This window comes from Tiliqua scincoides, chromosome 7 (assembly GCF_035046505.1).
Source record: "Tiliqua scincoides isolate rTilSci1 chromosome 7, rTilSci1.hap2, whole genome shotgun sequence".
Classification (NCBI taxonomy): domain Eukaryota; kingdom Metazoa; phylum Chordata; class Lepidosauria; order Squamata; family Scincidae; genus Tiliqua; species Tiliqua scincoides.
The window spans coordinates 33,406,654-33,433,313 of record NC_089827.1 but is presented as its reverse complement, the minus strand read 5'-3'; positions in this window follow the sequence as shown (position 1 = coordinate 33,433,313).

Sequence of the window (26,660 nt, the reverse complement as noted above, 5' to 3'; positions counted from 1 at the left end):
TCATCTGAGAGAAGGAAAACTCTGATCCCAAACCTCCACTGCCTTGTGGCTACATCCAGTTATGGAAAAGGCTTCAGGAGTCAACCTCGAGGCAAAATCAGGAGCCGGAGTCCCTGAGGCAGTTCATGGCTGAACACAGTCACGTTCTGGCAACTCCTGCGACGTCGCTGGAACCAACCGTATTGGCCTCTGCCTTTCCATTGGACCATTTCAGCGACGTGGAGAGGGGGGATTTGCTGCATGGGTAACAGCCTATCCTCCATACCTACTTTACCTAGGCTTCGTGCACTGGAGAGGACACTCTGTTCCAGAACCACCATTCAGAGCATGACACCATAGTCTTCCGAGACTGAAGGATGCCAACAACAAAAAGAGAGACCTGCTGAGCTGACCACTGCTGCTGCTATGGTAAGTTTTGCACCCCCCATTTGACCCAACACCCAATACCTGAAATGGCTCCTTCACTGTGAATGGGATCATAGGCACCATTTCACCCCAGATATACAGTTCCTGCTGTTATCTATAGGCGCCCTTAGCTGCTCTCTGCCTCTGCCTTAGCTGCCTTTACATCAACAGCTAAGAAAGAAGGTGATTTTCTTTTTCTTGGCAAGGGCAATCAAACCATCATGACCGAGAGAAACAGGGTCGCTTCATCCTCCTGCGTTCGGGTCCTACACATGGGAGTTCACAGGCCCCGTGTCTCTGCAGTTTCAGCTCTCATCTTCTTTAAAAAAGCAAGTGCTTTGAAGATGTTTATCAAAAAGGATCATTAAGATGAAATGTGAGACTAAAATAAGGAGAGGCAGCCTTTATGCTGGAGACAACAAGAAAGTCCCCTGATAATGTAGAAAGCTAACCCAAATGCAACCATAGGGGAGAAGCATTTGGGGGAAAGAGGCCCAACCTTTTCCTAGATTTCAAAGAAGAGCATTTTTGATCATCATCATCACTGAAGCTTATCCCCCAGAGCAGCAAACTTTTGCCTTTTTGAAGGAAAAGGTGTTCTTTTTGTGTCAGTGGACAGGGGGACCTCCTTATCTGCAAAGCCCATAATATGGTTTCACAGATTTGCGAATCAGTTCTGTGGGGGCCTCCCATGCATACCCTCTTTGGAGGCGAGCTCTGCTCCCCTTCCCTCCAAAGGGTGTTCTGAGCTCCACAGAGGCTGCACACAGCCACCCATTTCAGAATGGCCATTTGGGCCAAAAGGAAAAAAAGCAACTTTTGGTTTCACAGAGGGCTTCCCTGGGCCTCAGAAACCGAAAGTCACGTTTTTCTTTTGGCCCAAATGACCATTCTGAAGCCTGCAGAGGCTGTGAGTGGACACACATGGCCTCTGTAGGGTCTGGAAAGGCCTCTGGACCTGACCAGAGCTGAGCAACAGTTGGGTTTGAGGGCTGGGGGGGGGTCCCTAGTTACTGTGGTTTCACTTAACCACCAGGGATTCTGGAACAGAAAGTTCAACATCATGTTGTTCATCATACAGCTACTGATAAATAAGCTGATCAATTTGGCCTTGCCATTGATTGTATCTTGAGAAAGTTATGCCCGGGTGCCAGCATTAGAGCCAAATTGATTCATTAAGTGAAAAAAAAAATTCCAAAATCAGGTTTGGCATTTTTCTTCTTTTTTTGCTCTCAAAGTGCCCCTGAGAGGTGCTAATTGTTTAACAATTCTACCATCTATGATTAAACACAACAGACAGTTAGTTTGCATTTGGGAGACTGAATCTGCATGTCTAAGCCCAAGGCCTTTGGAAAGACTCAATAAATGCTTTTAGAATGTTTGAAGGGGCCAAATCCATCATTTTTAAGCTCTATAAGCTAGCAGTCAACTTGCAAACAGATACAATTTACATATCTAATAAAGGACACAGGGTGCCTCTAACAAAGGTATTGCCTGAGCCAGGGGTTCCCAAACTGGATGTCCCCAGGGGTGTTGCAGGACAAAGTGTGATTGCAACATGATGGGCCATGGTGCAGAGGTTCTGGTTGCATGCTATGTGTCATTTAATTGGGTTTTTGGGGCCCTCCTGTCTGCCCTTACCACATTTATGCCAATTTTAGATCTTTGGCAGTTTCCAAAGTACCCAGAAGTAAGTGCCAATAAGGGATGTGCAAATCTACCACAGCTAGACTTGAGTCGAGTACTGAGTCCCTGCCCCCTTTGACTCAACTGGTACATGAATCCTAACAGGTGGACATGGGAACTTGTCCAGAGTGCTTTGGGGACATTTTTTGACTTGAGTCCCAAGTCTTTTCCATAGACAATTCAGGTGCAGCTCCATGGAAAAAACAGAGCTGCTGGCAGTGTGTATGTTTGTGCTGAAGTTCTCATTAAATGCTTCCCTCATGTCCCTGCCCACCTCATTGGTAAACAAAAGCTCTGCTGTTCTTCAAGTGAAAGCAGCAGTGTAGAAAGTGTTGATCGGTTCCTGATGAACCCCAGTAACAAAACACCTCCCCCCCCCCATACACATCACATCTTCAGTAGGAGTGCCCAGCATGGGCATGCAGCAATAGGGACTGGGAAGTTCCTGAGCTTGGCAAGGTGGGAGGGGGTGAGATGAACTGTGTGAGAGTAAGGACAGAAGTGGCAAGCGGGAGGACGGTTGCATACAGCAGCTGGGAGGGTTACCAGTATGACCCAGTCCTTTGCAGCTTTACTCAGAAATAGTCCCATTGCAGTCAGTCATTCAATGAGCCTACTGGAGCCATGAGTTTTGATCACTAGGAACTACCTCCCCTCTGCTTCCCTACATCCTCCCTTTCCCCCTCTGTCAGCTTCTCCAGCCACTCCTAAGGCAGGAACCCCACCCCTATCCCTTGGGCTCCTCCTTCCACCCATCCTTCGCCCAATGATCATCTGTTCCTTCAAAGATGGGCAAAAGAGCCTACTCCTGCCTCCCTCCCCCCTGCCTCCTGCTGGATACAAAGCAAAACATTAACCCTTCCCTGCCTCCTGGCTGGAACTTCCCTGTTGCTCACCCGATCTGAATAATGGTCTCACAAGGTTTTTAATGCTTCAAAAAAAGTAAGCAAGCACACCCAGACTTGTGAACCCGAGTTGTACACATTCACATTTCAGAGTCAGTGGACTGAGACTCAAGTCAGTGTCTGACACTTGTGACTCAAGTGTACACGAGTCAGCAAAAAACATGTTTTTGCCACTCTGACTCAAGTCCCGAGACTCAATTTCCCATCCCTGCCAATAATGTCATTACATTGCATGTTGTTGCATCAATGGCACTACCTTCTGGATTTGGGGACCAGCAGCACAAGAAGCTGGGCGTCACCAGCCTGTTTGGGAAGTTTGGGAAGCACTGGCCTAGGCAATCAAAGTCTCTTTCAGGCAGCATTGCTCTGGATTATCCTATGAAACCAAATCTTGTCAATTCCACAACAGGGAGCTAGCTGCATATGAACAGTGCTGAAAAAGTGAGATATGCTACTGGGGCAGGTAGGTTGGTGGTGGGGGCTGTTCAGGGGTAGTTCAGGGCAGGGAGCAGGCCAGTCAGGGGGGTGGTTCAGTGGGAGGGGGAGGATCTTGGTAGCAGTGGCACACGCTGATATCCTATCCCCCTTACTCTGTCCTGAAACACCCCCTTAGTCTCCTTAGTCTCCTCAGACTTACGTCAGCAAAATAGCTGGCTTAGGTCAGAGGAGACCCATTACTGGTCGGGCAGCCTACAGGGAGGTAAGAAAAACATTTTCTTACATTTTCTTACCTCCTACAGGGAGGTAAAAAAAACATGGCCCTTTCCTGGGCTGTCTGGTCCCTCCTCCCCATAGCATGCAAAACTTCCTCCAGTAGTGGATCTGTGTGGCAATGATAGCTCAGTGCTCTGCATTCCTAGAAGTCAGGGATGACATTTGATGTCATCACGTGCATTCAGAAACGCTGAGGAACTGCGGTGCAGCAAGCAAAGGGGTCTGTGCTGTGGTGCAGACCCCTTAGCAGGAATATTGGCTATGGGTGTGTTAAAACAGGATAACAACCTCAGATCTCTGATTCCTGATTTTGTAAACAGAAATATGCAAACGTATTTTCTCTCTCTCACACACACACACTGCTCTAAGAACATGATAATGCTCAACAATAAACCCAGTTTCATTCTGTTTTACTATTCACAGCTATCAGATTGGAATGATGTAATCAGAGGTTCGCTTCATAATAAAGCCAGAGGGTAAATGTAACTGTCATATGTTTTTACAGTATTGCTTTGTGTTTTTTCTCTTTAGCATACAAAGACCTTCATCTCAAAATATCTCTATGTTAACTTCTGCCTGAGAAGAGAATTGTGTGTGTGTGTTTGCACAATGTGTGTGTGTGTGTTATGGGGGAGAAGCTACATCTTGTAAGCAATGGTATTATATATTATTTTTTCTAACTGCAGTAAATCCATTCTGCTTATAACGACTGAATCTAGACCAGGATGCTCCAAACTGCAGCCCACAGGCCGGATTTGGTGCCCTCACTAACTCCTCCCTTGCGTGAATGGAGCTTACCGTTTTGTGGGGGAGCCTGCTGTTGCCACCTCTGTTCTCCCCCAATGTCCATGCCACCCAGTCGCTTCCACATTCTGTTGCCCCAGCAGGCTCTGCGCCTGGATTTTCTGGCAGATGCAATGGGGTGGTGTGACCATTGGGGGAGACTGGAAGCGACAAAAGCAGGCTCCCTGGTGGAATTGTAAACTCCGGTTGCACCAGGGAGCCTGTTTTCAGTACTCGGCAGTCTCCAGTTTGGAGACCACTGGTCTAGACCAGGGGTGCCCAAACCCCAGCCCTGGGGCCACTTGCGGCCCTCAAGGGCTTCCAATCTGGCCCACAGGGAACCCCTGGTTTCCAATGAGACTCTGACCCTCCAGAGACTTGCTGGAGCCCACACTGGCCTAGCACAACTGCTCTCAGTGTGAAGGCCAACTGTTCGACCTCTCACATGAGCTGTGGAACAAGGGCTTGCTGCTTGACATCTGTGATGGAGCAGCAGCAGCAGCAGCAGCAGCAAAGGAAAGGCCAGCCTTGCTTTGTGCAAGGCCTTTTATAGGCCTTGAGCTATTGCAAGACTTCATTCATTCATAAAAGTTCAGTCTCTAATATATTCATTTATATAAATTTATTCAAATTTGAAATGTAAATTATTTCTTTTTTTTCCAGCCCCTGACACAGTGTCAGAGAGATGATGTGGCCCTCCTGCCAAAAAGTTTGGACACCCCTGCTGTAGAATGTGGGTTGGGACCCACTAGGTGGGTTGCGAGCCAATTTCAGGTGGTCCCCATTCATTTCAATATTTTATTTTTGACCTGTTAGACTTGATGCTGCCATGGTATGTGACTGCATTTGGGGACATGTTACAGATCTGTCCTTTTAACAGGATACTCTGTATATTCTTTTAACAATGATAGTCAATGGGGCTTACTCCTGGGTATGGTCAGTACAATTGCAGCCTAGGATTGTTAAAAATTTTCCTGGTTGATGATGTCCCTTCAGGTCATGACATCATTTCCAGTGGGTCCTGATAGATTCTCATTCTAAAAGTGGGTCTCTGTACTAAAAGTGTGAGAACCACTGGTCTAGATAATCAAGGAGAAGAACCATATGCTGTGAATTTAGAATTCCTCAACCATGTCCTTTCCAATGCAGAGCATCAAACTGAATAGAATATTTTTGCAGCAGCCATTCAGAATAGTAGGGGTCAGTTACTGAAATCATAGAAGGAACTCTGTGACATCAATTTTATTGGGTCTCTTATTCTTTACTTCCCTAATAGCATGGACACTACATTTCTTAGGAGAAATATAGCATATTCCTCTTGCTTCCTCAGATCACAAGGATAAGCCCTGCTGGTTCTCAGATGTGTGACTGGATGAGTCATGGAGCAGGGTCTTTTCTTTGGTGGCACAAACACCCCAAAATTATTGGCCTCAGGAGGTCTGCCAAGTCAATTCCTCACTTCTCTTTCCACTTCCTATCTTCTTGTTAAGAGGATAAAAAGGGATGATTATAGCAAAGCTCAACTCTCTGGTAGAGGTTCTGCTGAGTCAGGAAATCTCAAAAGAGACCCCAATCTCATCCCTTGCCTACGTGTTTCTTCCTGTGCTTGCAGTCAGGAGAGCAGAACAGATTAAAATCTGAGCCAGAGAAGAAATCTTAGTTTGCAAAGCTAGCCTTTGGCGAGTAAGGATCAGGTATCATTGACCACCTACCTCTGATCCTTGCATGTTGAAGATTTTGTGCAGTTAGAAGATGGGCAGCCCAATCCTAACCTGCACTAGAACTGGTTGGCCAAATGGCCTGCACTGTTTCTAGCACAGAGTTGGAGGTGACCGTGGTGCAACTCAGGGTAAGGGGTAATTTTTTCCTTTACCCTGAGCACTGCCCCAGTCACCGTAATGGGGTTACTCAGATCTGTGCCAGCTCATTTGCTGACCCGGCTGCTCAGGAGGGGGTTAGGATTCGGCCTACGTGACAGAGGCCACTCTCACCCCCCCCTCCAGGCCCAGCCTGCCCATTGGTCTACCCACTGTCCACCCTCCTCCAACCCCAGAATGTCCCCTAAATGCCCTCCTCCTGCCCTCCCCAAACCTGCCTTGGCTTGCTCCAGCATGGGGAGGCTGGCACACATCCTTGAACCAGCCTCTCCGACTCAAATGGAGGCACAGAGGTGTCTTACATCATGTTTGTGACATTCTTGGGCCAGCATATGGGACTTAAGCCAGTCTAGCATGATATTTGGACTGTCATGTATGGAAGGGTGAGTGGGTCATATTCAGATTGGCTAAAAAATAAGCCAGTGCATTCCACACACACACATCCTCCACAAGCGATTGGCTCAACTCACTTCTGAGTTACTCTGTAATTAGCAGTCATCTGATTGGTGTGTAGACTGTGCTTTGTCCATATATAATCCCAGTTCACTTGTCATTCCTGGAGAGGGAAGATGAGACATTTAAATTGAGTCTTGTGGCCTGGATCTCCCTAAAAGCACTTTCATCCTCTAGCGACCCTGCATGTGTTAGAATCCAGAGAAATGTACACTGAAACTAGCATATTCAATTTCTTTGAAATAGCTCTGGAATACAATGTGGGAGACAGATTTTTCCTGTCGCTTACTGAATGTTTGAAGTGAAAATGGCTGCTTTCTCAACACTGCAGACCTTGTGAGAAATGACCTGTACAGGGGATAAGTTGACAGGCACAGTAGGGGGATTTCATTACACCTTTGGATTTGACTGGCGCAACCAGCTCTCTGTAACCTCTGGCAAGTGCTGGGAATTGAATCTGTAAATGTTAATCAATATTTCAGGCCTATTAAATAAAGAAAGGCATTGTGGAAATCAAGCGCTAATGGCCAGCATGACACAAGGCAAAGGCTTCCAGCCTGTCAGAAATCTTATCGGGAGCAAAAGAGCAAATATTTTAATAAAACAATTATCTCTACAATATCAAACCTGTTCCACCACCAGTGCAATCCCAGTGACTTAATTTTCATGCCATGATGATGAGAATGGAAGCAATCTCATGTATTTGGGGTGCTGGTGCTATTTACGAGGCAATGGTTGGACCTCTCATCAGTGGAAAATCCCTGGCACACCACCATAAAAGCTTATTTGGCAAGGATGAACACCTTCCTCGTTTACACTGATGCTTCCTGCAGAAGATAAGAAAAGTGTGAAAAACAGATCAGTATCTTTGAACACCCATCTGCAGTGCTGGCTCCAGGATTTGGGGGCCCAAAGGCAAATCACCCTCGATCTGGTCCCCTAGTCAGGGGGCATGTCAGACCCAGAAAATGGGGATAGGATCCTGGCATGTGCTTCTGACCCCAAGATCCACTCCTCCCGCCTCGTCCCCTGAATTGCCTGTGAACCACCTGGTCACCACCTTACTTGTACTGGTGCGGTATATGGGAGCCACTAGCATGTGCAAGGAGCCTCCAGATGGTTGAGCCAGTGGCCCCATAGCCTGTGACAGTATGGTGCTGTTTACAACACCATAAGAGGACATGAGGCAGCTGATCAGGAGTTCCACTGCCGTAAACCCTCCATTAGATTGAGCTGCCTGTGTCTTCACCTCTATATTCACCAGCATACTCCTGATGATGTAATTGGGAGCACAACAAGGCCTGGAAGCATCATGGACTATTTCAGCTTCATTTCAAAGTCCAATTCAGCACAAAATACTGATCCCAAAATGCAGTATCCCAAAACGGGGGGGTTGGTTGGTTGGTTTAGACCTGTGCTCTGCATCTGTTCCATCATGCAAATGAATAGTGCAAATAATACAAACACAGTTCTTTTTAGCCTTAAATTCACAGAGTTTGAGATTGTACCCTTAGAGTGTTCTCATCATGATTTGTTTGTGGGCCATGCATGTTGAGGAGGTGTTTTCCCCCCCTAAGTACAAACAGTTGAAAAGCTGTTCAGCAGCTCTCATTCACACTTCCCTTTGTGCAAAAGGAGGTGGGAAGTTTTGCTATCACAAATTTATTCTTGAAATTCCCAAAGGGTTTGGGAAGCTACAGAAATGTCTTGAAGGTGTGGTCCCAAATGAATAATCTGCATCAAGAGACTTGGCAAATCATTGCCTCACACAGTCTCTTCCTCCACCCCTCACACACACAAGCAAGTATGTGCATTCGAAGGAAACAAAGACATCACTATGTCAATAAAAGACCAATTTTGAGACAAAAGATGACGACTATGGCCCTCTAGAGTTCAGAGATTCAGAAGCAAAAGGGCAGGTTCCTGCCTCTCCAGAGCTTACAATCTGAGTTCTGACACTAGGAAGGTGATAAAAGGGAGGAAAGGAAATTGGGTGCATCTTGCACAAGGGAGTTACACATATCTGTATTTCATAATTGGGTGGGAAGTTCAGCCAAACACTTCACCAAAAAGAAGGGATTTCGAAGAAGAAAGAGTGAGAGGAGCAGTTGCTCTGCAGATAGGCTTGATAAAGCTGCCTTCTGCTGAGTCAGACCACCAGTCCAGCTAGCTCAACACTGCCTACTCTGGCAGCAGTTCCCCATGATTTTAGTTAGAGGTCTTTCCCTGTTATACCTGAAGATACTAGGGAGTCTAGGGACCTTGTCCACACATAGCTCATATCCTACCTCTGAGGTGCAGCCTCTCCCCCCCCCCTTCAGTCACATCTTGAATTACAGAGAGGGTAGAAGGAGACCAGCACTTTGGCTTTTGTGACAGGGCCCCTTAGGTAATGTTTGTAGAAGTCTATGGGGTGCATGTATAGCTAAAGCTGGGGGAACTGAGAGGGTTTGCCCTGAGGATTTTGTTCCAGGCCTCCACTTCCTGCCTGCCGCAATTCTCTGTATTTGAGGAAGCAATTCCAGGAATTCACACACAATATTGGGGAATGCACTGTATAACCCAAGCTAATGTTTCAGATCATATTGCCCTGCAATTTGATGGTGCTGAATTTTTAAAATTTTAATCTGCAATTAAATCTTAAATTGATTAACCTACCAATCAAATTGTACAGCCCATCAGCATACACTTTGATTATGGCCTAATTTGGAGCCCACACCCCTCCCCCATTCCAGTAAAGATCCAGTAAAGTATTTTTACTGGAAATGGGGCATTGGATGGAGCAGACAAAATACAAAAGCCAGTGCTATGCCATGTTCTTATGTCTTCCCCCTGCTGTGTTTCCTTGACTTGAGAGGAAGAAAGATGTCACATTTGTTCCCAACAGCTTGCGTGTGGCTTAACATTTCGACAATCCATGTTCAGACATTAATTAGCCAGGGTGAGACAACGAACAAATGGTGGGAACTCTGCACTTCTCCCCTCGAGAGGCTAACAGAATGGGCAAGTCATGTTTGCAAGGCTGTGCCAGTGAAATGCACCAACTGCGACCAGCAGGATATGGAGAATGCAGTCAAACTTTCAACAGTCTCTCTGACTAATAATTCTAGAGAAAGCCATACCTTTTATATTAAAAAAATAGTGTGTTAAATTTAAAAAAAAGATGCAGAAGAACATGGCAGTCAATGCCCTTCCTGTGAGAACGTTTTGACAGCAGCTGCCATGCTAAAGCTTCAGACCCCTGACAGGAGCCAAAGAAAGAGGCCTTTACTTGAATTCCCAGTCTCTCCAAAATTAAACCGTGTAATTAGAAGCTAGGAAGCATGAACACCTTGGTTTCTAAGGAGATGAAATTTGTGTTTAGTAAGGGTGCCTGCTTTGGATGCAGAAAGCCCCAGGATCAGTCCTCAGTATGTCTGGTTCAAAGGGACTCAGATAGCAGGGCTGGAAGGAACCTTTGCCCAATCATTTGCAATACAAGGTGAACTGGACCAACGTTTTGACTCAGCAGAGGACTTGTGTAATTTTGGGGTTTTTTGTCTGTTATGTTGGCCAGAAGGATAGCAGGTTGGTGACCAAAGTGTTCCATTTGGATTCAAATCCTCTCTCAGCCATGAAACATACAGCCCAATGCTACCCAAATCCCCACACGGTGATGCAGCTGTACCAGTGCAGGCTACTCTGCATTCCGTGGGGGATTTTTGACTGCTGGAGGTCTCCTCAGGGTAAGAAGCCTCCTTGCCTCAGGCGAGCCCCAGAATTGGACCTGTGCCAGGGATGTTGCAGACACAAGTCCAAGTTGATCTGTGCAGGTGAATCAGGCCATGGAACGGGGTTTGGATTTGGCACGTGCTGCAGCCAACAAACTTGCCCCCTCTGGGGCCCATTTTGCCCACCCGGCCCCATCTCCACCCCATTCTGCCCCCTCCTGACCCACTGCGACCACTGACATTGGACAGCACAGAAAGCTGTGCAGAGCCAAATGAGCAGCTTGGGGGCCTTGCAGGGGGTGAACAGTCATTTTGTTGTCACCCCCCTTCCCACTGTGTTATCTGGTGCAATCTGCATCCCTAGTGACACCACTAGGAATTCTATAGTCACTGCTGTAGAACTTGTGACCCCCTCCCCCAACTGAACATAGCCCAGCAAGTAGGTATTGTGACCTCTTATCAAGGCCGAGAATGGGCCATCATACATAGTAGGTGGTAAGTGACTTGATGGGTCGCATTATCGTCTAGGTATGGATTAGACAAATTTTTGGAAGACAGGTCTGTCAAAGGGATTAGCCATCACCTATGTGGTTCACCCTACTCATTCAATCACCGAACTGCCAGACGCTCTGCTTGATTTGAAGCAGTAGCACCAAGACTGGATCATCATCCAGAGCAGGGCTAACTTGCTGCTTGGGTTGAAGTGACAAGTTTAAATACTGTTGTTTCATAGACCTTTTAGAGTAACTGATAATTAGTTATTGCTTCTGAGAATTCTGTTGCTTCATTGCTGCTACTGCTGTGAATTGATCCTTTTTGCTTCTGCTTTCATAGTTGTTGTTTTTTTAAATAAATTGCTATTAGGCTTTCATATGGATCCTAAAGAATGGAAAGGCAGGATATTAACATTTTAAATACATGAAATAAAATAACAGAATAGTGGAAACTCTATTCCAGCAGCCCAGCAGTATGTTTAATTATCTCTTTGCCTATCAGATACCGAAAGACTCACTAACTTTTGATATCCAACAATTTGGCCCAATAGCCAATACCAGAAATGGAGTCAAAGAAGACCCCAACAAGTTAGAGCTAGAACCAGGACATAGTGTGGTGAAGCATGTGCAGGCTCACGCAGACTATGAGAAGTTAAGAGCAAGTAGACAGTGATGGATTATGGATGGAGTCTGGCAGAATCTGGAATTTTTGGTTTTTCAGGCCCCCATCTTTATTGATGGCAATGGTGATTGGTATTCTTAGGCAGATGATGAAGTCCCAGCATCCCAAACAGGTTCAACAATGTGTGGAACCTCATTGGGGCTGCCCCTTACCACTCACCTGGCTATCCTTTCCCTCTCTCTGAATAGGTTGTGGTGATGGCTGGTGCTCCTTCTCCTTGGCATTAGTTTGCCTGCTCATCTATCCTGTTAATTGCTCCACCACCACATAAGATGGGAATCCATCAAGGTCAGAGATGTGAAGCCTAAGGGGCATCTGCCCCAGGTGCTATGCCGGGGAGGTGCAAAAACTCACCTGAGGAGGAGGTGCTGGCAGCAGTGGTAACCCTGAGGTCCAGCTGCCACCCCTTTGAAGGCACTCATTGAACCTCCAAAGGAGAAGGCCGCCACAGAAGGAGGAGGCCCTGACACCAGCGACAGCAACCCTGCGATCCAGCCTCCCCCTGATTCTTCTTTGGAGACTCAACAAGAGCCCCCAAAGAAGAAGGAATGAAGGAAGTAGCCAGATCGCAGGCTCACTGCTGCCAGTGCCTTCTCCAAGGAAGCAAACCCAGAAGTGACATCAGGATATCAGGATGTTGTGATGTCATTGCCCCAGGTATTGCTGCCTCCAGTGACAGCTCTGACCAAGGTTATGTTGCCCAAGGGCCATCCAACACATATAGCCAACATTGGTACAAAACACAACATAGTTTTATTTGTTAGACCAAAAAATACTGGCTGGTTGGCCATCGTTGGCATTGGGAGAAAACAAGAGGGAAAGATGACTGGATTAACAGCAATCAAAACAAGGAAAAGAGGCTATATTTTCCAGTCACAGCATTTGGCTGCAGCTTGCACACATTGCCCAGTGCATATCTTTAGGATCAGAGTCTAAGCCATATTTTTATTGATTATTAATGAAAAAAGACTTCTGCCTGTTACCAGTGACAACCTAAGTAACTTCTTGATCCTATTTCTGATTGTAAAATTATGTAAGCTTATCGTTGCCATGGCAATTTGGGGGCAAGCCCAGATTATTAATGCTTAGACATAAAACTGCAGATCCTCTTCCCTCCCCCCATATCAGCCATCATATATATTAAAAAGTCTCTCCTGAATCATCTTGCGGCTATCTTCCTCATCTGTCTCCAGTAGAACATCTAGCTATTAAGGACAGGCACATTCCCCAAGGAAGCTTCTGATATTATGATTGAAATATAAAAGAGAAGAAAGAACCTTTGCTATATTGTAATCCCCCAAAGAAAGACAGCCTCCATCTGCAAAATATTATCTAGGACAAGTGAGCGGATCAAGTGATAGGACTCTGATAGGTCTCTGGGTTTTGTATTGCTCTTAAAGTAAGAAAGGTCTGAGTTTAGCTGAGACAATTTACTACCACAACATAAATCATAGATCATCCACATCTCACTCCTCTCTCCAAATGGAATGTGTGCGTGTGTGCGTGCGTGCGTGTGTGTGTGTGTGTGTGTGTGTGTGTGTGTGTGAGAGAGAGAGAGAGAGAGAGAGAGAGAGAGATTTTCTAAAGAATATTGTAAATGTCAGTCTAGGTTTCTTTTTCTTATATTAGAAATAAGAAACCAGACTGGATTCAAGTAATCTGAATGGAATATAGAGGCAATTCAGATGTAACTCAGAGCCCTAGAAGACTCAAGAGCAACTATTTTCAACCAGTGTGCTGTGGCACATTGGTGTGCTGTGAGTGGTCTGCAGCGTGCCATGGGAGTTTGGGGTGGGTCATTTGTTAGTGGGGTTATTGGGGGATGTGAGCCCCCCCCCACCAGCAGAGTGGTGTGTCTTGTCAATTGTCCAAAAAACTGATGTTGTGCCTTGATAGTTTCAGCACCTTTTCAATGTGCCATGAGATGAAATAGGTTGAAAATCACTGCTATAGAGAAACAAAGCTCAAGGGATATGAGCCAAGGCCATGGTGAATAAGAGTAAGTTTTAATGCATGGGAAATGGTGGAGGAAAGAGGAAAGGATATTTGCTGGCCTTGTCATGGAGGTCACCCAGCCATGTCAGGCCCAACCCATCTGGTCAGAGGTGCCTGTGGGACCAACCAGCACTGGGAGGGGGTGATGTGTCTGAACTATCTGCACCTTCCCATCCTTTCCTCTAACTTTCCCTCTAGCTTCCTACTCCTTCTACCTTCCTTTGCTCCAAAACCTTCTCTCTTGGTTCCTCTGGGAAGCTGAACTAATTCACATGTGTCTCCTCTCCCTCCCCCATGATTCTCTTTCTTTGCTTGGTCAGATGTTTCTGTGGCATCTCACCCTTCCTGACTGAATGGGTGGGGGGATGCATGTCACCTTCACCCAGCAGAGTTCTATTTGAATTTCGGGGGAGGAAGCGAAACTGAATTTTAGAGACAGCTGTTAAGAGACCAGTCCTAGGCATGTCTATTCAGAAGTAAGTCCCATTATAATCAATGGGGCTTATTCATAGGTAATGGAGGATAGAATCACAGCCTAACAACACATTCCTATTCCAAAAGTAAGTTCCATTGTGTTCAGTGGGGCTTACTCCCAGGAAAGTGTGCATAGGATTGCAGACTAAGTCCGCTTAACAAGTTGGTCTACTTAGGTTTGGAGGTGGGAGTGGGAGAGTTTTAGCTCTGTTGGAACTGTGTGGAAACTGGAGCTGGGGACACTCACAGTGGTCAGAGACCTTGGTCTGCTGCTGCTTAGACATGCAGGCTAGTGAAGCAGTGATTTTTGGTGGGATATGAGCATTTAAAACAAAAGAAAGAAAAATCCACATTGTTATCCTGTCTGCTCTAAAGCACGGTTCCCAAACATGGCTGTATGTCCTCAAAGGGAAATTTCTGTTCAGCATTACACGTTTGCAGTTTCATGATGACTGGTCTCTCCTAGGACTTCAGAGCTCTTTTATAGACCTAGAAACCAAAGCAGAGAGGAGCCACATGATGTTCTGCTTGAGGCATCTTCCGTTGGTCAGTGTGCAATGGCTGCTGTGTGGATTCAGTGCCTCTTGCTCCCTTCCTCAGATTTCTGAATGATAGCGGGGCAGGCCCCAAAGGCTGGAGATCTTCATAATTAAAAATGGGCTCAAGGAAGATACCCTTGAATTAGTAATTCCAGAGCCCTCAGTTATTAGACTTTGCACTGTGAATCAAGCTGATAAATGGCAAATAACAATCTTTTTCTAGGCAAGCTAACTGAGAAGCTTTCTTACAGGTTATGGAAGTACTGCAGAGGACTAACTTAGGGATGCCTGGGCAGGCAAGTCAGTAACAATTTTTTGTGACTCTACCAACTTTTATGGATTTCTTTGCAAAGCTTTAACAACAGAAAGTGTGATAGCCCCTCATATGAACACAGTCCATTTGTGAAGACAAGTCCTGAGACATTAGGAATCCTACCACTTTATCTAGATGGCTGTCCATCTTCCTTAGACATGGACTGAGATAGAAAATCTCCCAAGCAAAAGTGAATAAGTGGTTGATATTTATATATTAATTACAGTAGGGAAACTAAATTGCTATAAATATCTCACAGATGTCATTTGGAATTACAGGCTTCTTCAGCTAAAGCATCTGCAGACAGACCCTGAAACCTGCTAACGAGGAAATGACAACTTGCAGGAATCTAATTGCCTTCACTCATCAGCAGACTTAGATGCAGTGGACCCAATCCAAATAACCTCCTGTGCAGTAACGGAGGGAGTGTATGTTGCTGTACATTGGGACTGCTGGGCATTTATTTCTGAATGGCCCAGGCCCCAATGGCTGGAAGGCTGCAAGTATCCAGAAGTAGAGGCAGTGAGCTTGTTGCAAGGTTCATCAAGCTGAGATGGAATGAGAGTCTGGACAGGAAGGTTGTTGTCTGTGTTTTCTGGAGCAGAGGGATAGGGAAAAGAAGTGACCAGGAGGCTGAAATGAGAGGCAACTGGCAGACGGTCTAGATCAGGGGTGTCAAACTTGTTTCATACAGAGGGCCGAAGGTAGCATTCAGGGTGCCTGTTGAGGGCTGGAAGCGATGTCATTAAGCAGAAAGTGACATCAATAAACAGCTGATGACCTGAAATCAGCACCTTGCTCTCATGTAGAAGTTCATTAACTGCAAATGACAGAAGAGAAAATACGCAAATCTATGGGAAAGCCCAACAGAAGAGAAAATATGCAAATATGGGAAAGCCCAAATTACATGTGGGCCACTGTTTCATTGGTAACACCTCAGCACTGCTCAGCAGCTGAGAGCCTGAGGGCCGGATAAAAAGCTTCTGGGGGCCGCATCTGGCCCCCAGGCCTTATGTTTGACACCCCGGTCTAGATAGAAGCTTCATGGCCAGGGAATACAACTGGCAATCCTATGCATGTCTGCTCAGAAGTAAGTCTCACTTAGTTCAATGGAACTTACTCCCAAGTAGGAGTGCATCCTTTGCGTGCAGACCCACAGCCCAATCTTATACTGTGGCAGCTCAGACGATGTAGTGCTGCTGACAGACCATGCACTGCATGTTGGGGGGGGGGGAATAACCAGATGGCCCTGGAGAGGTAAGTAAAAATATTTTTATGTATCTCCCCATAGGCCTTATGGCCTCCAATGGATCTCCTCAGACATCAGCTCTTTTGCTAGCATAAGTCCAAGGAGATGGGATATAGGGAAAGGGAGATAGGATCTTGGCATGCCCCAAGATTCTCCCCCCTCCTGCCACCCCCCATCCAGCCTAATTCCCACCCCAATTCAGCCCTGACCCACCTCCATCCCACCTTCTCTGCTCCAGTGGGCAATCTGAGGCCCATACCGGTGGCTTGGGGCTTCCTCGCTGCCAAAACATTGCTAGCAGACCACAGAAGAGTGTTGAGGCTAGAACAATGGTTAATCATGTGATGCACTGATTGATGTGTCTTTACACTAGTAGTAGTACCCCACATGCTGGCAGATAGGCTGTCATAACAGTGTACCTTGTGATATGCTACTGTACCTTGAGGATAGGATTGGGCCATTTTACATCCTTCTGGTTGTCATTTACAGCATTTCCTTGCCTTCAGTAGAGGCAGTCAACAGCATGGATTAAGGGAATGTGTAATGAAGTGATACCATGAAAGGCGTGATTGTGCCTAAATATTAAGGGATGTAGGGATAGAACTTCACATAGGGCAGCCATTGGTTGCAGCTCCATGTCAAATGCAATACAGGTGGTGTCTCATTATCTGCTAGGGTTCTGTTCCCAAGCCCCTAGTGGATAAAAAAAATCCTCGGATAAAAAAAAAATGGAAAAATAGATTTAACCACTTCAGGTTTCTTGCCCCTCCATTGCTCCTAATGGAATAAGGTCTTGCCTTGACACCTGCAGGAGTTTCATTTTGGGACTCCCTGCTGATACTATAAAATGTATAAAAAAAATGTATAAAAAAAATAGCAGTTTAAAAAAAATAAAAAGGGGGTCCCTTTACAATTGTGTTTTAAAATTTGTGGTTTAAAAACTTGTAGAGAGGTGGTTAACAATTCAAAATGCAAAGGATCCCCTGCCTTTGCCTGGCTCAGCTGAAGAATGGAATGATTGCTTGCATGTCTGTCTCTCAACAACAGTAAGAAAAGCAGTTTTTTAAACTGATTTTAAAGGAATGCATTTTCCCCCTTCTCCAGGGATCAGCATATTCCTTCTCATTCGCAGTGGCCATTCGTGTTGAGTCAAATCCATGTATAACAAGTTTGGACCTGTATCTCATTTCAACCAATGAAACAAACCACACACAATTTGTGAGGATTGAGAATGCTCCCTATCCTTGAGACAAGAGCCATCTGAAAATATTTTCACTTCCTACAATGGGTAAGTAAACAGTCATTATTTGTGCTAGCCATAAACTGTGGAATAGGCCACTGACCCCATTTGACTTGAACATTAATATGCCACCATCAGCCCAAGCTGAAGAGACTGGTGGAATGCAGTGGGAGAATGGCACACTTATTTTCCTTTGTCTACGAGCTATTGTCACTCTTCTCTTACTATAGCTGCTTAAAGGTTGTACACATTGTTGGCTGAAGCACAACAAGGAAAATTGGGTGGTGGTGGAAATTATATGATGAAAGAACTAAAATCTGATTTTGGGGCTGCTCTGCCTTCACAATGAGAAAGAGCTTGAAAAGATAAATATCTGATGCAAAAGAATGGAAGTATGTACAACATTCAGATCTGCAATCACTAAATTTAACCCATGAACCTGAGAGGAGCCCTTCCAACTCAAAGAAATGGCATGTTTCTGTGGTAGGCACATGTTTTTCCCGTGTTTAGCAGCCGCAGAGCCCTTAATGCACATTGTCTCCATCCTTCACAAAACGTGCTGAAACCATTCTCTGTCATTGTCTCTGGTTGGCAAAGTGCTTACAATGCCAGTGCATGCGTCACACTCTCTCTCAGTGCGGCTTTTTAGTAGAAATGCAAGGACACCCTTCCAATGGAAGAATATTTGAAAACAACTGTGTATAGCCAGAGGCCAGATCAGATTCATTTTGTAAGCAGATGAGCTCACATACTTGTGAGGGGATGAATCTGTTTCAGAGCATTATTGGAAAAAGAGTGTTCCTTCTTGTTTCCTTTGTGGGAAAAATCCTCCTTCAGTTTTCATATTCTTTAATGCCTCATATGCAAGTCAGGCTGCAATCCTATGCACACTTTCTTGACAGTAAACCCCACTGAAGAAAATGGGACTTATGTCTGAGTAGATAAGCATAGGATTGTACTCTCAGTCACTCATTCACAGTACAAAACAGTACAGTACATTATGCAGTACATTAATTCTTTTCCACAAGTTATATATTGGCTAATCACCTAGAGTTCTGTTACAGGTCTATCTGAAGTCATGGCTTGTGTAAAATTAAGGTAGATCCTTTCTGTAATTTTATGTAGCTGTAACTTGCACTGGTGTCTTGAAGACACAGCAAGTGATTATGGATCTCAAAGAATCATAGAGTTGGAAGGTGCCTAATAGGTCATCTGGTCCAACCCCCGGCCTTAGGCAGGAAATCCTCTTAGAGCATCTCCAACAGGTGTTTGTGGAGCCTCTGCTTGAATATCTCCAGTGAGGGAGAGTCCACCACCTCTCTTGAAAATCTGTTCCACTGCCGAACCACCCTGACTGTCAGGCATTTTTTCCTGGTGTCCAATCGAAATCTTCTCTCTTGCAGTTTGTACCCAGTGGTTCTAGTTCTGCTTTCAGAGACAGTTGAGAATAAATTATTCCCTTCTTCCATAAGACAGCCCTTTAAGTATTTGTAGAGTGCTATTATATCCCCTCTCAGCCTCCTCTTCTCCTGGCTGAACATGCCAAGTTCCCTCAACCTTTCCTCGTGGGGCTTGTCCTCCAGTCCCCTGATCATCCTCATCGCCCTCCTCTGAACCTGCTCCAGTTTGGTTGCATTTTTCTTAAAGTGGGATGCCCAGAATTGGACACATCTGTTTCAGAAAGAGTAATAGATATTTACCGTTGATGCATAACCACCCCCCTCTCCAGCCATCATAGATGCTGGCCAGGCTGGTACACACACCTGTGCCAGGTGTGGCAAGCCATGACAGTGCCCCTTCATTTCTGAGTGCATGCATACATGCCATCCAAGAGGCAGCTTTTCCCCTCCCAGAAATAGCTCTGGTCACATGCACCTGACCACTCTCCTCCTGCAGAAGGCATGAGACAAGATTGGTGGCAATTTCAATATCTCCAGTCTGCTGTCACTCTACACTCCTCACTTCCTTTCATGTTCTGCGGGCACTGGCAGGCCAGCCCATACATAAGGCCAACTGAAGGAAAATCTGGCTGGAGAAGATGAATATCAGTAGAACCACCAACTGCCATGTGAAAAGAAAAAGTAGCAGCCAGCAAGGCTTTAAACAGAACCTACAACACATATTATTACCCTGCAATAAAGACACAGGCAGGGGTCTATGGTAGAAAGGGCCACTTTATTAACTATTTAGCTACAAACACAGACAGCAGAAGGGACTGACTAGCTCGAAACGGAGTGGGGGAAACAGAGCTGCCCATCTACTTCCCCCAAGACTAATTACAGTTGACAACACCTGACTCTAGACTGCCACAGGTCAAAGCCTTGCACCCCTTCCTTGTCACCTGGAAGGGTCAGGGTGGCTGGTTAGCACTGGCCACCCAAGTGAATCCGAAGTGCACCTCTGCCACCAGGCCACAGTTTGTCCAGCCCCCCTCACCTAGCTGGGTAAGAAAGCATGAGCAGGTCTGGCCTCTCCCCATTCCTTGCCACCCCACAGTGGACAGCAAGATTACCTTACCTACCCCAAAACCCATAAAACGCCTGCCTAAAGTGACCAGAGAAAGCCTATTTATGATCCCAAAGAACCCACTGTAAATCTCCTGAGGTAGGCAAAAGGAAAAACCACCAGCTTCTCAGCCAGTCAGTTGATGGCAAAAAAAATTCCTACCTGGCCCCCAAAGTGGCAACCAGCGAACACTCAAACTGTAAGAGAGCGGGCAGGCGGGTTATCACTGTGAGGTCCTGACTAAGCGGGCTCCTGATGCAGTGCTCATGTGGCCCCGCTCCATGCTCCGCACAGCCAATTGGCTGGCAGGACACCCCTCTGTGCCTTGTGGAGGGTGGGGCAGGGACAAACACTGGTGGCGCCACTGGACTTGTTTTGATGATTTGCTATTTTTATCAATTTTGCCATTCTTGTTGGCTATCAGGGTAAAAAATATCTTAAGTGCATAAATAAAGGCATAACCTTTCACCTGAGAGGCCTTCAGTAACCATGGTTCTTCCATTGCTCTTTTTCTTTAGACAAAAGGGATGGAGCAGGGAACAGGGATGGGACTGGGAGCCAGGGATGGGGAAAGGATAATGATCCTTTCTCCCATCTGTACTCTCCAAATCAAGGCCAAAACTTCAGGTTCCAGACTAGAACCTTTCCCACTCCATTGTGGCATAACTCTACTAGACCTCGTGCTCATCATAGTAACTCTAGATTTGTCCACATTTCTTGCAATAGACTTTGTTGCTGGGATCATCCTCTTTTGGACAGAGACAAAACAACTATTTTCCCTTACTGACCCCTTATCTGTTCTTTTGAGCGACAACTCTGTGGCCATAACGGATGCAGTAGCAGATTTTCTTTATGTAGTTTCCAGGCTAAAACCTCCACCTTGATCCTATTCCCCCTTTTGTTCCCCTCCCTTTTTCCCTTATCAGTTTCTTGTTTTGATTTTTTTTCTCTGCAACCCAGCTGGCTATTGCTACTGATGTTATTGTTGTTTATCATTTTAATGCCAATAAAAAGTTTACTAATACTACTACTATTTTCCCCAAACATGAAGAACATGTAATCAGCAGCTACATCAACCCAAGGATCTTTAGGACCCCGCCCCCCACCGGTGCCCCAAGGGCTTGCACTTGTTCATCAGGACTTTTTCTTTAACATTTTCTCTGTAAGTGGCAGGCAGTCCGCACCACCCCCACCCCCAAAGCCTCATCACATTGGGCTTTTAAAGCTGGGTAATATCTACATGTATTAAAATCACTGAGCAGTGCATCATTTCAAAGTTAGGCAATTTCTAAGTAACTGATTCTTGTTGTCCTTTTTCTTGTTAGGGAATGCTCTCTCTCTCTCTCTCTCTGATACAGCCACACCTCTGAGAATGCTGGTAGGCTTAAGCAAACAGATTAAAGGTTGTGATGTGTGTGTGTGGGGGGGGCAATAGCATAGATACAGGGGGGGTCACGGTGCTGTGTTTTGCAGGCGCCTCAAAGCACCTTGTAAACTGACCCTCCCCCTCGCTGTTGGAGCAATTTTGGGTAATGAGAGCAGAATGGAGGCATACATTGAATGGAGCAGAATGTAGCAGAAAGGAGGCAGTGCTGGTGCCAGGGTCTGGGGCCTCTCACGCACTCATGTGTATGCATGTACATGCATTCCGTCCTCCCCCAATGATGCTGAGGGAGGAACAGCCTTCAAAATCTCTCTGCAATGGAGCAATGGCCAGTGGAGCAATGGAAGTTGCTCCTTTCACAGCACCCCAGTAACGCTGAGGAAGGGGAACCTGCCAAATTGCACTGCTGACTTTTCCTGACCTGGACAGTTTGGGTAAGGCTAGCATCCCTTAGCCCTCAGTCACCATTGAGGGCAGAGCATTCAGCAGCCTCCTCACCTGCCCTCATCTGATGGACTTCCTTAGAGGCCCCTGCATCATTGCAGAGGCACACATCACTCCACTGCAAGGGTGCCCCAAACCCAGCCCTGAGGCCACTTGCGGCCCTCGAGGATTCCCAATCTGGCCCACAGGGAGTCCCTAGTCTCCAATGAACTTCTGGTCCTCTGGAGACCTGCTGGAGCCCATGCTGGCCTGACGCAACTGCTTTCAGTGTGAAGGTGACTGTTCAACCTCTTGCATGAGCTGTGGGATGAGGGCTTCCTCCACTGCTTGCTGTTTCACATCTGTGATGCAGCAGCGGCAGCGAAGGAAAGGTCAGCCTTGCTTTGTGCAAACCCTTTTATAGGCCTTGAGCTATTGCAAGACCTTCATTCATTCATTTTTTCCTTTTTCCCCGGCCCCTGACCCAGTGTCAGAGAGATGATGTGGTACTCTTGCCAAAAAGTTTAGATACCCCTGCCCCACTGAGTGGCTTGTGCCCCTACTGTCCTGCGATATCTGACATTATAATAATAATAATAATAATAATAATAATAATAGTAGTAGTAGTAGTAGTAGTAGTAGTAGTAGTAGTAGTAGTAGTATTTATATACCGCTTTTCAACTAAAAGTTCACAAAGCGGTTTACAGAGAAAAATCAAATAACTAAATGGCTCCCTGTCCCAAACGGGCTCACAATCTAAAAAGAACACCAGCAGACAGCCACTAGAACAGACACTGCTGGGGTGAGATGGGCCAGTTACTCTCTCCCTGCTAAAAAAAGGAGCACCCACTTGAAAAAGTGCCTCTTATCCAATTAGCAGGGGTTGGTCCTGTATACAGGCTAAAAGTTTGGTTTGTTCCCTCCAGCATTCGCAAGTGGATGCAAAGGTTACAGGATTGCATATGCCTGCATAGCATGTTTAAGAGGCCTAACCAAGAACACTCTGATTTCTCCTTCAACTTGCTCTCACAGAAACCCATGCAAAAAATAAAACAGGCCAGTGTGCTGAACTATTTGGTAGTTTTATGCATTTTGAACATCCCTCCTCTGCAGTGGCCAAGACAAACTAATGTTGAGCTCTGGGTGTGAATTGCAGCAGTACCCCCATTACTGGAGAAATCTAAATCTTGAGAGGAACTCCTTGCCACAGGATGTGGTGATGGTGACTGGCCTGGACGCCTTTAAAAGGGGATTGGACAGGTTTCTGGAGGAAAAATCCATTACGGGTTACAAGCCATGGTGTGCATGTGCAACCTCCTGATTTTAGAAATGGGCTATGTCAGAAGGCCAGATGCAAGGGAGGGATGCGGGTCCCTTGTGGTCTTGTGTGCTCCCTGGGGCATTTGGGGAAGCTGGACTAGATGGGCCTATGGCCTGATCCAGTGGGGCTGTTCTTATGTTCTTATGAGACAAATCTATATTATATAAGAATGTAAGAAGGGACTACTGTATCAGCCCCAAGGCCCATCTACCTCAGCACCCTGTTTCCCACCTGTGTTGCCAACCAGGTGCATTGAAGAAGTCTAGAAGCTTGGACAGGCAGGCAGGCAGGCAGGCAGGAAGCTTGGACAGGCAGGCAGGCAGGCACACAAATATAGAGTACTTTGATTAAAATATGTTGAAGAATCGTTGAGCATTATATGTCCCCCACTGGTATTTTAGCTGGTGTGGAAGAGGAGACAACATTTAACATTGCCTGGGGCAATAAAGGATCCTGAAATGATCCTGATTGTAAACGACCCATATTTCCTTTTACATCTCAAAAGGGAACCTCTATGGAAGTGTTAGTAATGAACACATTTATTAAAATTTAATCAATTAATTAGCTGATTAAGTAGCTAAAAAGGCAGACAATTAATGCATTTAAAATCCCTTATTTGTCTGGCAGCTTTTATAACAAACAGGGGGAAAAGAATGTCAAAAAAACACAAAAACCAACGGAAAAAAAACTCAGAAGATCCAAGTCTGGAATTTATTATTTACTGAGGTATATAATACCCCTTAGTGACTAATTCACATTTCATTGGATTAACTGAGAGAAACATTATTTATATGTACCAGTGCAGCCAGATTGCAAACATGCAGGCAGAAAGTGAATTTCTTACTAAATTAATAATTTGCCTACTCACTTCTGAGAACGGAGAGCATAAATCAATTACATACAATGAAGCTTGTCCCCAACCTCAAAAGGCCCATATTCAGACATGAGCCCCACTGGCTCAGGCCACAGGCCCATCTAGTCCAGCTTCCTGTATCTCACAGCGGCCCACCAAATGCCCCAGGGAGCACACCAGATAACAAGAGACCTCATCCTGGTGCCCTCCCTTGCATCTGGCATTCTGACATAGCCCATTTCTAAAATCAGGAGGTTGCACATACACATCCTGGGCTTGTAATCCATGATGGATTTTTCCTCCAGAAACTTGTCCAATCCCCTTTTAAAGGCATCTAGGCCAGATGCCATGCAAAACCTTCTTTGTAAAGAAATGTGGGCAGTTCTTCCTTGTATTCCTTACTTTTGTAGAATAACAGCCTGTCAGAGCTTACCAGTATCAGCATACAGGTCATGGGAAGGGCAACTCAGCAGTTCACCCAACTGGAGTGACTGGAGAGGTGGCTAAAAAGAGATGTTGAAATAGCTATGGGAACACATTTGTCATTGGGGGAGTTTGTGACATTAACGTCCCTAAGTTTCCAAGTCACATTAACGTCCACCACATTCCAAGTCAGGCCTAGACTGCTGCAAATTCACAATCAGCCTCCAAAAGGTTTTTCCCAGAAATGGCTGCTAATCTATCCTTTATGTTAATCTCTTGCCAACCAAAAATTTGACTTTTGAGAACAGAGAAAGGATGACTTGCACTGAGCAGAGCTCCAAGATTGAAGAGATCTTGCTGGTTTTTCTTTAACTAAGAAAGATGCTTCTAAGTATCTCAGTTCAAACTGGGAGGCAAAGGAAACTGCAAATGCCATGCCCCAGCATGTCACTGACAAACCTGAGCATGGACAGGAGCATCATTTCCAGTTCAGCAGAGAGGAAAAGTTATCTTCTGTCTCTAACAAACCCTAGTGAGTCTCATATGAGAACAGAAGACATGTGCACCAGCCCTTTAACCTAAATTTCCATGGGATTTCCATGGGATTTCATGTCACTGAAAGTTAATTTCTATCTCAGGGCTACTGAAGAAAGTGGGAAGATGCATCATACATCCAACAAATAAACTCAAACACAGTCCTTTTCAATGGAGATAGTTTATGCATTTGGTTGTGAGACTAGAGGTGGTTCACAAGTGCATGGTCATCTTAAGATGAACACAACAATAGATAATGATTTGCATATGTGGATGAATCATCACATAAAATAGCAAGCCATGGTCTTAAGGGGATCTTTATAGGGTATTAAGGGGTTTTTAGGGGGTCTTTAGGGGGTTATTAAGGAGTCTATATGGGGTCTTCAGGGAGTATTAAGGGGTCTTTAGGACGCATTAAGGGGTAATAAGGAGTTTTAAGAGGAATTAATGGGTCATTAGGGGGTAAAAAGAGGTCTTTAGGAGGTCTTTAGGGAGTATTAAGGGGTCATTAGGGAGTCACTGGGGCCATTATGGGGTCTTTAGGGTATACTAAAGCAAATCCACACAAGAACTGAACTAAAGTACTTGGAAGGCTGCTGTCATCTGGTGTATAGAGGAGGGCCTGTATCATGGCTGATGTGGTGGCATCTGGGACTCCTGGATGAGCTCCCCTGTTTCGGTTGTCCCAGTTAGCACCAGAGGAGGCCTTCTTAACAACCTTCAAGCAAATGGCAACCTGGCCTGATGGTCACACTACCAGTGGGCCTATATCCTTGGCCCTTACCTGATGGTTCCGGCTCAGGACAAGGTGGGGAGCTATGATGAACTGAAGGAGGCCCTGCTGGACTGCTACAAGATTAACATTTTCACCTTCCCTTTCGATCCATCAGGTACGGCATGGCAGTAGGTCTTGGGCCATGATGGTGGAACTGCGCATGACCATGGTGCGCTGGCTAAAGCCTACTATCGATGAGGGCAATACAATTGTGGATAAAGTACTAATTCTTGACCAGGCTTACCAGATAATGCCTCCTGAGGCCCGGGTCTGCATGAGCTGCCATTGCCCACTGAGCTTGGAAACCTGCCTGTTTGAGAACTTCCTGGATGTGGAACCCCCGAGAACCCCACCAAGAAGATTGAACTGAACTCTGGATGTCAGAACCATCCAAGAGAGACCTTCACCCTCTGGAGGTTTGGACTAGACCCAACCAAGGTTCTAAGGCCAGCCACCAACTGGCACCTGGTTCCCCTGCTGGAAGGTTTCAGATGACACCCTGCCCACTCCAACAGCTGGGGCTGGGCCTGCTCCCAGGGCAGCTGTCATGCCACTGGCCAACTAGAGGGACATACCCTCTAGTTCCGGGGGGGGGGATCTCCAAAGGGGTCTGTGGGCAGATGGGCCTACTTGGAATGTGACTTGAGCAGGGTAGCTGTTGGGTGGGCACAAGCCCCCTGCAAATACCGCTATTGGTGAAGGATATCCTGGGGAACCATGAACTCACAGCCTTGTTGGATTCAGTGAGCACAGTGGCTATGATCTGCTCCTACTTGTTGCCAGGGCAGCTCACAGTGAAGTACTGGACCAAGGTAGCTTGCCTGCATCACCACACCCAGAAGTTACCTATGGTGGAAGCCACCCTGAGTTATGGTTTGGGTGGTTTTTAAGGCATATTAAGGGAGTTTTAAGGGGTCTTTAGA